The sequence below is a fragment of the Eptatretus burgeri genome, chromosome 7, assembly GCF_056783735.1.
Source record: "Eptatretus burgeri isolate ZD-2024b chromosome 7, Ebu_testis_v1, whole genome shotgun sequence".
NCBI lineage: Eukaryota > Metazoa > Chordata > Myxini > Myxiniformes > Myxinidae > Eptatretus > Eptatretus burgeri.
The window spans coordinates 4,027,789-4,040,706 of record NC_140967.1 but is presented as its reverse complement, the minus strand read 5'-3'; the positions used below and the strand labels follow the sequence as shown (position 1 = coordinate 4,040,706).

At 41.3% G+C, this 12,918-nt stretch overlaps 1 long non-coding RNA gene across 2 annotated transcripts in view; it reads left to right on the top strand.

Annotated features, from left to right (window-relative positions):
• The first annotated feature begins 9,771 nt into the window (after window positions 1-9,771).
• Window positions 9,772-12,918, top strand: part of LOC147022573 (uncharacterized) — a 96,073-nt gene continuing 92,926 nt past the window's right edge. Inside the window, exons 1-2 of one of the 2 annotated variants that reach the window (XR_015059793.1) lie at window positions 9,772-11,897; window positions 11,997-12,161. This is a non-coding gene — a long non-coding RNA (uncharacterized LOC147022573). Of the gene's footprint in view, window positions 11,898-11,928; window positions 12,162-12,918 lie in introns of those variants that run through there. The other variant, XR_015059792.1, reaches the window with a different exon arrangement.

Here is a 12,918-nt window from a genome sequence, read left to right as displayed (position 1 = left end):
GATACAAGCTAAAACACAAGAAGGGAATTGAAATAAAAGGAAGGAAAAAACCTGGCATGAAACAGCAATTGAATAAAAAACTGAAAGATGGGTTGAGAGGGAGGGAAGTAAACATGATAACCTGGAAAGGATGGACTGGGATTTGGAAGGGTTAATGAGGGTAGACAAGACCATGAGTATAGATGAGGAATGACCTGAGAACGTGAACAGCCATATGGAAACCTTCGAGAGAAGAATGAGATTGAACAGACTGAGGAAGTTGTTTCCACAGGTGAGAGAAAAGAGGAAGGAATGAGTGGTGGTGGTGAGCAGTGAGCCTGGATTTTGGGAGTTAGGTCTGCATCCATGGGCAAAAGGAAATGCTCCTTGATTGCCCCACTGGGTGTGGAGAGAAAGGTGATGTCATAAAAAAAAAATGATGTTGCTGGTACCAAGAGTGCTCTAGGAAGTGACATGACTTTCCTCAATCTCAGCAGCTATATTTATGTGAAGAAGAGAGACCACTGACCTGTCTGCAATGTGCGAGTAACAGGCCCAGAGATTCAGCTTCATCACGGATGATTGCAACGATTTTGAGGGCTGTTGTCTCCACATCATCAAGATATGAGGCCGGGGTGCCAGACCAAAGTGCAGAGCAGTACTCCATCAAGCTGCGGATGAAGGCCTTGCATGGTGTTGGAAGAATTATCTGTCTAAGGGCATTGTTCCCTTAATTGCACAGATGATCCTGACTGTGAAACAGGAGTGTTTCCCACAGTGAGGCAAACCTCGTTGGTCTAAACCAGTCCACTTTGCAGAGATTCTAAACAGCAACGCTTCTCAACACATATTGCACTGCAATAACCTTATAACATCTTCTTCGGATTTTTTTTTGTCATTTACTTTGCAACTACCATCTTCTGATACCTTTTCGGCACATTCGTTGTAAGTACCTTTACTGCTCACTACACTGTAAAGTCGATCACCATATGCTTGACACAGCATCTCAGAGTGCTTGCACACTGTAACTGCTGTCTCGGTTTCAGAATTCAAATATTGTGAACTGGCACATTTTCTGAACTGTTGCTTTTGTGTTAGTGCTTAGTTAAAGATAGATCAAAGGTAATTTAGGTAAAACTTTGCAAATTTTAAACAAATAATTAGTTATCTATCACCCACATTGTGTGCTCAGAGGATAGTCTTGCCTCTGACAGGATGGTCTTAAGGTACACACACACTCATCTCTAAGCTGTCTAGCCTGGATTTGAATCCCGACCCAGCTATAAACTGTCATCCCAGTGTTTCACAGGCAGGGAGATTTACCACTGTATGTGCCGTCCCTCGGATGCGTGTTAAATGGGATGTTCCGTCTGCCAGCATTATTTGGTGCCCGTTAAAGATCCCATGGTGCGAGCTGTCGCCGGCACCCTGAACAAATTCCAAATTCCTGCCCTAACCAGCAGAGGGCATTGCATCAGTGGCACAGCCGCACCCTCAGCTGACGATGCGACTCTGCAGCCTTGTGCTGCATACAAATGAAGAACAACCAACACTCTGGCACGATCGTTCTGTTTCACTAGTATTTGATGAAACGACCTGTTTCTTCCAGCTGCTCAGAATCTGGGCTCTGTAACCCGCGGTGTGGTCAGTGGTCACTGCGTGTTTGGGCATAGACATCTGAGTGTGCCATGTGAGTGATTACGACCTCCGAGCATGCGACTATATGTTCTCCGATTTGACCTCCTTTGTACATGGCAAAGCATTACCTTATTTAAATAAATATTTGTTCAGTTCAAGCATGGCAGTGATCATCCAAAGTTGGTGAGATAGGCAAGACGACATGGAGAAAACATGCTGTGCTCTTTCGTTATGAATAATGCCTTATCCATTGTATTTGTCACATTTCCAGTTGGTTCAAGTTCAACGTCAAATGACTGCATCTGTGAAAGCCAACACAGCAAAAATCGTTTTTCTATTTCAGTGTTTAACTTATTATTTACGTTTAGTTTAATCCCACTTGCCATCAAACCACATGCAAAACAATGAATTGCTTGAAAACTGAACTGCATTTTGACAGGTTATGAATATTCAAGGGTATTGCCAAGGCTCATGGCCTGCTTGCCATGACCCCATCACTGAGTGCGCCAAGTTATTGATCTACAAGGTAATCTTGATTAGTTGATCACAGTTGAATGATCACAATGAGGGACAGAGTGTGTGTTCTTTTTACAGCAACCTTGTCTCTGGAATGTGTTCAATGGTGGAGATGACCTGGACATGATCCATTTATATATCACTGCTGGCTCAATGGGTTGTAAAATGGTAGCTGCTTTGATTTTCTTTACAAATGACTGTTAAGCAGTGTATTTTGTTCATTGTGATATTTATACCTGTATACTCATGATTCGATCTGGAACAAATTGGCTATTGCAATAATAATTGTGTGTGTGTGTGTGTGTGTGTGTGTGTGTGTGTGTGTGTGTGTGTGTGTGTGTGTGTGTGTGTGTGTGTGTGTGTGTGTGTGTGTCCTCAATAACTCCAAAACTATAAAAACCTAGCATCCTGAAACTTTGCATGCATGCTAAGAAAACTCCAAGGAAGTGCATGAGTGAAAATTGGGTGTTTGTGTTAATTAAAACACTCCTTTTGATGATAATTAATGGCCTTATTTAATTATATCATTTATCAGGCACCCTCCTCAGCCATCTCACTCTCTGGGGTCTTCAGGCTTATCCTGAGTTACCGTGCAGGGGTCTGAAGCCACCATGTTTTTTGGCCTGCTCAACCATGCCTTGACTTGGAACAGGCTGCAACGATTTCTTCATGATAATTTAAGTTAATGTTATTTTATTTCCACTTTCCTCACTCATATTATTGAATGCCTGTACGTTACAGCTTCAAATCGCCGTATAAATCGCTTTTGTAAGGGCTATAGTTTTAAAATTAGGAGCTTGGAGCGATTTCATGTATTATGATTATGTGATGCAATTTTCCATGATCTACTCTCATGGACTAATTAAAGTACATCATCGAAATATGATTTTGGCTTTGAGGATCTGGAGTGAAATCTGATACTACAAATAAATAACGAGTGTTATAACGAAGCCTATATACCTATCTACTTTAAGCAAGCAGGGCTATGGTTCCTCCTTTTCTCTCTCTCTCTATCTATCCATCTACATATATATATATATATATATATATATATATATATATATATATATATATATATATATATATATATATATATATATATATTACACACACAAGAAAATGTGAAATTTCCAAATCATTAAACTTATCTCTTTCTACTCTTTGGAGAATTATGTTGAGTGAACCTTTTGTTTTTGGTAAGTCTGTTGCTGTTTCAAACCCTTTCCAGTTCCTCCAAAGCTCTAAAGACATTCAGAAATGCTACTTACATGAGAATCCTGATCCTACACACCCCCTCAGCTGCCAGAACAGTTTCATCACTTGTTGGCGAATCATCAGCGACAGTGCAGCCAGAAACGTGTACCAACGAGGCTTCTAAGCATGTACCACTTGTAAATATATTATGCAGTACCTTACAGACAGAATCCGTAGCTGCACGCCCCGCGGGCGGGGATCCGCCACTGCACGCCCCACGGGCGGGGGGGGGGGGGTCCGCCGCTGCGCGTCCCATGGGCGGGGGTCCGTCGCTGCGCACCCCGCGGGCGGGGATCTGCCGCTGCACACCCCGGATTTTTTGCTCTAAATCACTATTCTAAAGCAGAAATGCGTATTTTTCTCGAAATAGTGAGTCTTGTTTGCTTCTTCTAAAGAAAACAATACATTTTGCAGAAGAAACCTCATTCATGGCAAATGGGTCTTATTTGCCTGAATCAAGCATTTTAACAACACATTTGCTGTTTCTGACTCCGTTTGTTCTGATCTAAATCATTATTCTGAAGCAGAAACGTGTTTTTCTTGAAATAGTATTGTTGTGGTTGACCAAATTCGCAAACCACCATTCAGGTCCCTTAGGTGAGATATCTCGGTAAGTATATGTGTAGTTAGGCCCAAACCCGTTGTCTAGTGGGAATACATGTCATTCATGCGTGCTGCGACTCTTCAGGATAGCCGTTTTTCTTTTACTATCTTTATTTTGGACCAACCGCCATTATTACCACCACCAACCACGTCTCAACAGTCATCACAACATCAACCACCCACCACAACGCCGCTTCACCACAACAGCCACGACCTTTACCGTCACACCTCGCAACCGTCGCATCGCCACCGTTCTTGCGCCGCTTGTGGGTACCGGTATTGGACTCGTGCAGGGCGCGCGCCGAACAGCGTGTACAAAACCACGGACTTTCCGCAGAAAAACGGATCAAAAACGACTCACGCCCACTTTTGCTCCGTCCAATCGGTGAGCGAGGGGCGATTTGGCCCCGCCTCCAGGGCGTTGGAGGGCGGTCGCTATTTGCAAATTCATGGATCAAAAAGCATTCACGCCCACTTTTTCTCGGGCCAATGGGGAGCGAGGTGAAAGGTCGAAGGCAGGGGGTCAAAGGCGAAGCCACGGGGCTTATATAAGCGACCGCGTTCGTCAGTCGAGTAGAGTGCAGTTGGGAGTTCGCGGAGTCGGAGTGAAGAGGACGGAGCTGTGGAGAGGCGGCGGCGGCGAAGGCAGACGAGGGGGTGCTCGCGTCGGTGCCGGGAGCTGCACACCAGAGAGGCCAGCAACGCGACCGAGGTGGAGGAGGAGACGCTCGCCGCGGGACCCGAGACAGGGTTAAATCCTCCTTTCCCCGAGCATCAGCAATCCCCTCCTGTTTCCCCCCGCGCTAAGATAGTGCGACAAAAGGGGGCCCCCTTCCCACCCCCTACCAGACACTGTCCGCGAGGCCCGCGGAGTTGAGGCACCACCGCCGCTCCGCGTCTCATCATCAGACGGGTAGGCCCGACACGGTCTCGGCCCCAGGCCCGCCTACCCCCTCATCCTGGAGGGTGGTTCTCTTTTCTTTTGCTTTGGGAATGTGTGTTGTCGGCGCCGTCTGTGAAGTAAAATTGTATAAGTGTTGCCGTGTGCTCGCGTAGTCGGTATTAGATCTGCATTGTCGCATTTGCTTTTTGTCTTCTTCTTTTCTATGTGCTTTTGGTGGAATTGTATATGTGTGCTTTCCGTTCATCGCGAATAAATGTGCTTTATGTTGAACTGTTTTCCCGCTTCGCTTCGTCATTTCTTTCATTGAATCCTCATCTTGCTTCACGTAAAGGGTTGGTAGTTGGCTGAATACGCCCGATAATTAATCGAACCGTCGAGGCCGACGATAACACCGCTCGGTTATCCCGATAGTACGGAACGGGTCGCTTAAGTGGCCCGTGTCCGAAGTCGACCTGCGGCGAGGTGCGATCGCCGGTCTACCCTCCGTGTGGGTACTTAGGTAGGTCGAATTTGGCGAGCAACCCTATCCCACGCGGGGGCCGATTGGCTCGATCGTGGTGAGACCGAAAGGTCCACCCGTGACTGGTTCCCGGCGTTAGTCCGAGAGGGTCACGACTGGATTGTCCGTCCGGTGGGCGACGTGCCGCGATTCGAGTTACGTGGCCGTCCGCACGCCGGCGGGCGCGAATCCGCGACAGTATTTTAGCTTCATTGAAACAAAATATAGTTTACATAAGAAACCTAATTCATGCAAAAAGGGTCTCTTGTTTGCTTAAATGAAGCGTTTTACCAACATATTTGCTGGTTCTGACTCCGTTTTATGTCCGAAATCTTTATTCTAATGCAGAAAAGCATGTTTTTTTAATGCCTCCGCACCAAGGGTGCCCGAGGCATTATGTTTCCGGGTTGTCCGTCCGTCCGGATTTTCATTAATGTGATAACTCAAGAAGCAAATTGTAGAATTTCATCAAACTGGGTAAAAAGGTAAAGTAAGACAGGGCAATTAAGTGATTAGATTTTGGGCCAGATGTGATCAAGGTCAAGGGTCAAAGTTCAAGGTCAAACTGAAATTTTACTGTTTATGCCCTGACTCAAATATTGGACAGAATTTCATCAAACTTGGTACAAAGGTAAAGTTAGATAGGGCAATTAACTGATTCGATTTTGGGCCAGATATGATAACGGTCAAGGGTCAAATATGTCAATACTCAAGTGTTTGTGCGGGAGAGCGGAGGCATACTCATCGACTGCGCGCAGTCGAATTACTCTAGTTTTGGTTTAAACCACTACTCTAAAGTAGAAACGAATGTTTTTCTTGAAATGGTGTGTATTTTAGGTTAACAAAAAAAACAATACATTTTGCACAAGAAATCTTATTCATGCAAAAACAATCTTATTTGCCTCAAACAAGCATTTTTAACAGCACATTAGCTTATTGTGACACCCTTTTTTGTTCTAAATCACTACTCCAAAGCAGAAATGTGTATTTTTCTTGAAATAGTGTGTGTTTTAGCTTGGACCAAACAAAACAGCACATTTTACACAAGAAACCTAATTTAAGGAAAAAATTGTCTTGTTTGCCGAAAACAAGTGTTTTTAAGAACACTTTAGCTGGTTCTGACCCTGCTTTTTGTTATGTCACTACTCCAAAGCAGAAACATGAGTTTTTCTTAAAATGGTGTGTATTTTAGCTTCTGCTAAGCAAAAACAATACATTTTACACAAGAAACCTTAATCGTATAAAAACGGTTTTATTTGCTTAAAGCATGCATTTTTAACAACACATTAACTTGTTCTGACGCCTGTTTTTGTTATATACCACTATTCTCAAGTAGAAATGTGTATTTTAGCTTGTGCGTAGCAAAACAATACATTTTACACAAGAAACCTAATTCATGCAAAAAGGGTCTTGTTTCCCTAAAACGAGCGTTTTTAACACATTAACTTTATCTGACACCGTTTTTTGTTCGAAATCACGATTCTGTAAAGACGTATGTTTTTGGTCAAATTGTGTGTATTTTAGCTTGTTCTATGCAAAACTATACATTTTACACAAGAAACCTAATTCATGCAAAAAGGGTCTTGTTTCCCTAAAACGAGCGTTTTTAACACATTAACTTTATCTGACACCGTTTTTTGTTCAAAATCACGATTCTGTAGAGACATATGTTTTTGGTCAAATTGTGTGTATTTTAGCTTGTTCTATGCAAAACTATACATTTTACACAAGAAACTTTATTCATGCAAAAACAGTCTAATTTGGAATGACAAGCATTTTTAACAACACATTTCGATTGTTCCGACCCTGCTTTTTGTTGTCCCGACTTCAAAGCAGAAACGCATATTTTTCCTGAAATAATGTGTATTTTAGCTTGTTATAAGCAAACCAACACATTTTACACAAAAAACCTAATTCATGCAAAAAGGGTCTTACTTGCCTAAAACGAGCATTTTTACGAATGCATGAGCTGGCTGTGACACCAATTTTCATACATCACGACCCCAAAGCAGAAACGTGTTTTTTTATTTATTGAAATGGTGTGTTTTTATCTTGTGCCTCGCAAAACAACAAATTTTACCCGAAAAACCTAGTTCATACAAAAACGATCTCATTTTCCAAAAAGAAGCGTTTTTATCAACACATTAACTTGTTCTAACACCGGTTTTTTGTTCTAAATCACGATTCTAAAGTAGAAACGTGTGTTTTTCTTGGAATGGTGTGTATTGTCGCTTGTTCTAAGCAAAACATTACATTTTTGCACAAGAAACCTAATTCATGCAGAAACGGTCTAATTTGCCCAAGACAAGCATTTTAGCAACACATTAGCTGGTTCTGATGCTGTTTTTTGTTCGACATCACGATTCTCAAGAAGAAACGCATGTTTTTCTTGAAAATGTGTGTATTTTAGCTTGTTTTAAGCAAAACAATACCTTTTACACTAGAAACCTAATTCATGCAAAAACGGTCTTATTTGCCCAAAGCAAGCATTTTTAACAACACATGAGTTTACTCTGACTGATTTTTGGTCTAAATCACTATTCTAAAGCAGAAATGTTTTTTTTTTCTTGAAATGGTGAATCTTTTAGCTTGTTCTAAACAAAACAACACATTTTACAGAAGAAACCTAATTCATGTCAAAAGGGTCTTATTTGCCTAAAGCAAGCGTTTCAACAACACTTTAGCTGGTTCTGACTCCGTTTTTTGTTTTTAAATCACAAGAAACCTTATTCATGCAAAAACGGTCTAATTTGCCAGTACAAGCATTTTTACCAACATATTGACCCTGTTTTTTGTTCTAAATCCCTATTCTAATGCAGATATGCATGTTTTTCATCAAATAGTGTGTATTTAGCTTGTGCGAAGCAAAACAACATATTTTACATATGAACCTCATTCATGCAAAAAACTGTCTAATTTGCAACTGCAAGCGTTATTCAACAACATTCAGTCGTTCTGACATCGATTTTTATTCTAAATCACGATTCCAAACATAGGAACATGTGCTTCTCATCAAATGGTGTGTTGTTTTGCTGAGTAGAAGCTAAAATACACCTTTTACACAATAAACCTTTGACCCGTTTTTTGTTCTAAATCCCTATTCTCATGCAGAAACGCATGTTTTTTCCGAGGTTAACCCAAGGAGACCGCCATCTGGTGGACAACACCTCAGCACCACCCTGACTCAGGTGAATGAAGTTATGTTTTCACCCCTATCTGTCTGTGAGCAGGATATCTCACAAAGTTATCGACAGATTCGAACGAAACTTGGTGCACAGGGTGCGTGTGTGACAATGAAGAATTGATTAAATTTTGGTGAAGATCCAGACCCTGATCATGAACGATCAAAATATCACTTTTTAAAAATGAATTGAAAGGTCTTTAGATTTCTGCTTACATGGAATCCAGTGCACAAGAAGCAACATTTTGTTATTAATAAGTTTGGTTGGAAAGAAATACACTTTGCATAATGTTGTGAAAGCATTTCCGAGTGTGTCCTGCAGTGACAATCTCAAATTTGTTTGCAAACCGAATGTCATTGTGCATGAAAAAGCAGCTGCTGTTCTGCTACTCGCTTTTATATCTTATAAATAGGATACCAACCTACAGACATCCTTTTACACAGTAACCAGGGAAAGCAAGTCATGTTATTATTCTTCCTCATCACCAAATTAACTTTAACTCCAATTTGTTGACAATTAATTTTGGTCAAATCAAGTGCACCAGTGATATCAACAATGTGCTGCTTTGGAGGTAATAATGCAGGGAGGATGAGAAGGGAATGCTGTTGAGTCCCAAACTCATGGTGACCCGGTAGCCGTCTTACCCCTACACTGGGATGGTAAGATGCTGATGTGATAGATTAAGTGTCACCTGATATTCCTTGTTCTCTGGCTTTGATGGAAAGATGATCCCTGTGCTAACCTTGACCGGAACGCCTCCACGGCTCTGACCAAGTCCAGAATGAATCACCCCCGGCTTGGATAGAGGTCTCGACACAAAGGCAGTGAACGGCTGTGACATTAATTTCCCTGCAGTGTCAGGCCAGCAATAAAAAGGCGATCAAAAGTGAAATATGTAGTTAACTGGTGAATTATTTGACAAAGTCAAAAGCCTGCACTTTCACGGCATCTCGTGCAAATCGTACATTATTTATATTGTCCTGAGTCGTAAATGGCCTGCGGTGTTCTCGTGGAGTCGTAGAAGGTAAGATCCGAGAGAGAACATTTCTCAGGGTGCAAAATGTAATACACATTGCAATTGAGCTAAAATTAATAATAATATTTTTTAAAATCAGCCTTTTTGGGAGAATGGTAGATTCAACACCTTCTCTTGCTCTTCATTCCCTCTGCTACCGAAGGTGAACAGAGGTTGTGTTTTCATGCCTGTTTGTCTGTCTGTTTGTTTGTGAGCAGGATAACTCAAAAAATAAAGGATGGATTCGGCCGAAAATTGGTGCACAAGGTGAGTATGTAACGAGGAAAAATTCATTCGATTTTGCTGAAGATCCAGATCTGGATACAAAAACGTTTTAAGTAATTCTTCGCCATTGAGAGGTAGGGCCAAAAACTGCATATAGTATAGCATGGTATTTCAAAATTGTGTCGAGGGATTTGGAGAAACTTGGTGGATGAGTTGGGAAGGTGACAAGATCAAGCCGATTAGATTTTGGTTCATGTCCGGATGCAGATCCGGCCAATCGGTGGGATGCAAAACGTAAAATGTTCAGCCTGGCAGAGGTATGCATTATAACGAGTGCGATGTGTATAGTTATGAGTGCATTATAACGATGTGTATAGTTGTCTTTGTCTTCATTCTCATTCCTGAAAGAGGCAGAACATTGTAATAACTAGAGTTCATAGAACACAATACCCCATGCAGTGTTTAAGTTTATACTTCAATTTTAATTAAAAAAAAAAATAGGCCGAATGATTTTAAAGATCGTTGAAAAAAAAAATCCCAAAGTTTAGCACGACTGAAGCAGTTTTATACACCACCTTTATACACGGTATACAAGAAGACAACACTGAGTCACAGTTTAGAAGATTAAGGCTTTATTGATCACCATAGAACACAGCATCAATCGGCATTGTGCATAATAACCATATCGCAGCCTTTTCTTCAACTTGATACTGTACCCTCTAATATGCCACGTCCACCCACCATCCCTATCAGTGACAGTTGAGGCATTGAAATCTCTTTTGGGGCCGTATGCCAGACATTTATCTGCATCAAATGTTCTTAATATAGGGATGATAATTATTAAGAATCTACCTGAACACAAATGGTGGAGAAGGCCTTAAAATTATTGCAGAACGTGCCTTGCCTCACCCACCCTCCATATAATAGTGCTCGAGTGTTATTACCACACCTGCGTGAAGTGAAAAGCGGCGGTTAAGCAATTGGTTCACTTTGTCTGTCCGTCTTTCTGTCTCCAGATGTCAGTTTGTGATTGAAGAACAACCTGATTTAAATTGAATGTTATTTTTTGAAGAACACAATTTGGAATATGAATCAGAATACAAACCTGTGAGTCAGCAGTACTTTGGCTCTGAATTTGGGAAATTGTAGGGTGTCTCATCCCGAGCGTGCATATGCAGAGGAGTAAGGTACTTTTTTTATTCTGTCTGCCTGTCTGGCAATCAAACAAATTGAAAATCATTTCAAACAGGAAACTTACTGTTTTTAGGGATGTCACGAAGGCTACAAACAACAGGTACGAATAACTAATTCAAAGTGTTAAATAAGGTGATGTAAAAGATGCTGCATCAACCACGGATAAACTTCTGAAAAATTTTTTTTTTCCAGATCCTTTAAAACTTCGTTTTATTTCAATTTAATTATATATTTGAACACTGCAGAACACACACATCACCTTTTTGAGACTTTCAAAAACCTTCAGTTTTGCAGTACCTGGACAAAATATTCTGCCATTTTACGTCACCACAATCAATCAAATTTTCTGCTCGCACACCCCGCCCATGTCCTTGTTTCTCATGATTGCATGGGGTAAGGTGTTCTATGAACACTGTTTTTGTTTACCCTTGTACATGCCCACTCCTCTTGACCCTGACTCAGTTTTGACAATGTGGTGCGATATTAAACTGAAATGGGAAAATGTATCCCCCAGTTGATGGTGACCAGTACGTTGAGAAATATTTTCTGCTCGAGACTTTCACTCAACTCAAATCTACAGAGAAAATTATATTTTTGAAAATGAAATCTAAATGATAGCGATTGTGAGACACACTATATGCATTCTGAAGGGCTGAAGATGTGTCGGTGTAATTGAGTGTTGGTTCCGAATGCATAGCATGTCCTGCAGAGATAACACATTTGTCACGAGCTTGGCGAACTATTTAATGTGTACCATGAGTCATTTTTGGATTTTTAATTTTACTGTTTCAACAACATTGTCTTAATATGAATGTGCGAATCTTGTTCTCTCTCTTGCAGGATTATTTCCACATTTGTTGCTGCATTTTCAGATGTACACACCCTGTGGTAAGTATATGCCTGGTGTTGGTTTAATGGTTAGGGTGGTGTGCTTGTGATCCGAGGATCCTGAGTTCAAATCCCCTTTGGCTGTTGAATTAATATCAGGTGGGGTTGATTGCCTGTCATCCTTCCGAGGTCGGCAAAATGAGTGCCAGCATGCTGGTATCCTGTGTCGGAGTGACGACCTGTCCAGGATTGTATCCAATAGCCAAGGAGACTGCTTAGGCAGCACCAACGCTCTGCACAGAGAATGGTCCTAATGGATGGATGGTAAGTACACAAGAGAGCAACACACATCCATAATGACACGTACGTACACACACACACACACACCATAAAATTTAAAACAAAACTTTTTTTTGTAGATTCTTCCAACACATCATTGCCACATGACAATTTTTTAACAGTTTAATTTGTACTTTTTATCATCGCCTGGCTGTGCTCACGCATAATGTGCGACAGACAGTGATGATGCAAAGTTGAGCTGTACATTGCCTGAATTATTCATCAGGACATTTTTCACTGCCAGGCGCAGCATGAGTTCAGAGAGTAATGGAAAATATATTTTATTTCCTTCAAAGGTATACCAGCTATTTAAACTGCGATCATTCACGATTGCACAAGAAGGTGCATTGGTCATGTTGGTATGTGATGTTGAATAACAATGTCCAGGAACACATCCGAGAGGAGAGAGGTGGGGTGGTAGAGGTTGAGGGGGGGGGTGGTAGAGGTGGTATAAAACCATATTTCCTTTCGTGGGTGTTATCGGCTTGACATCGATGTGAAAAAAAGCTCGCTCGAATCATGATTATTTTTTGCACCTCAAACTTTCAGCAGAGCGGACATTCGAGAGGCAAAGTGTCTAAAACGTTTTTCAATATCTGGAGCAGAGTGTCTCAAATGAAATATAAGATTTTTAGTGACATCAGAAATTTGTGCACACACACAATTCCTCGGCCATATTAGAGTACAAGTGAGGGACAAAGGAACGTCCATTCACGATCGGTGAAGTAGAAAACCAGAACAT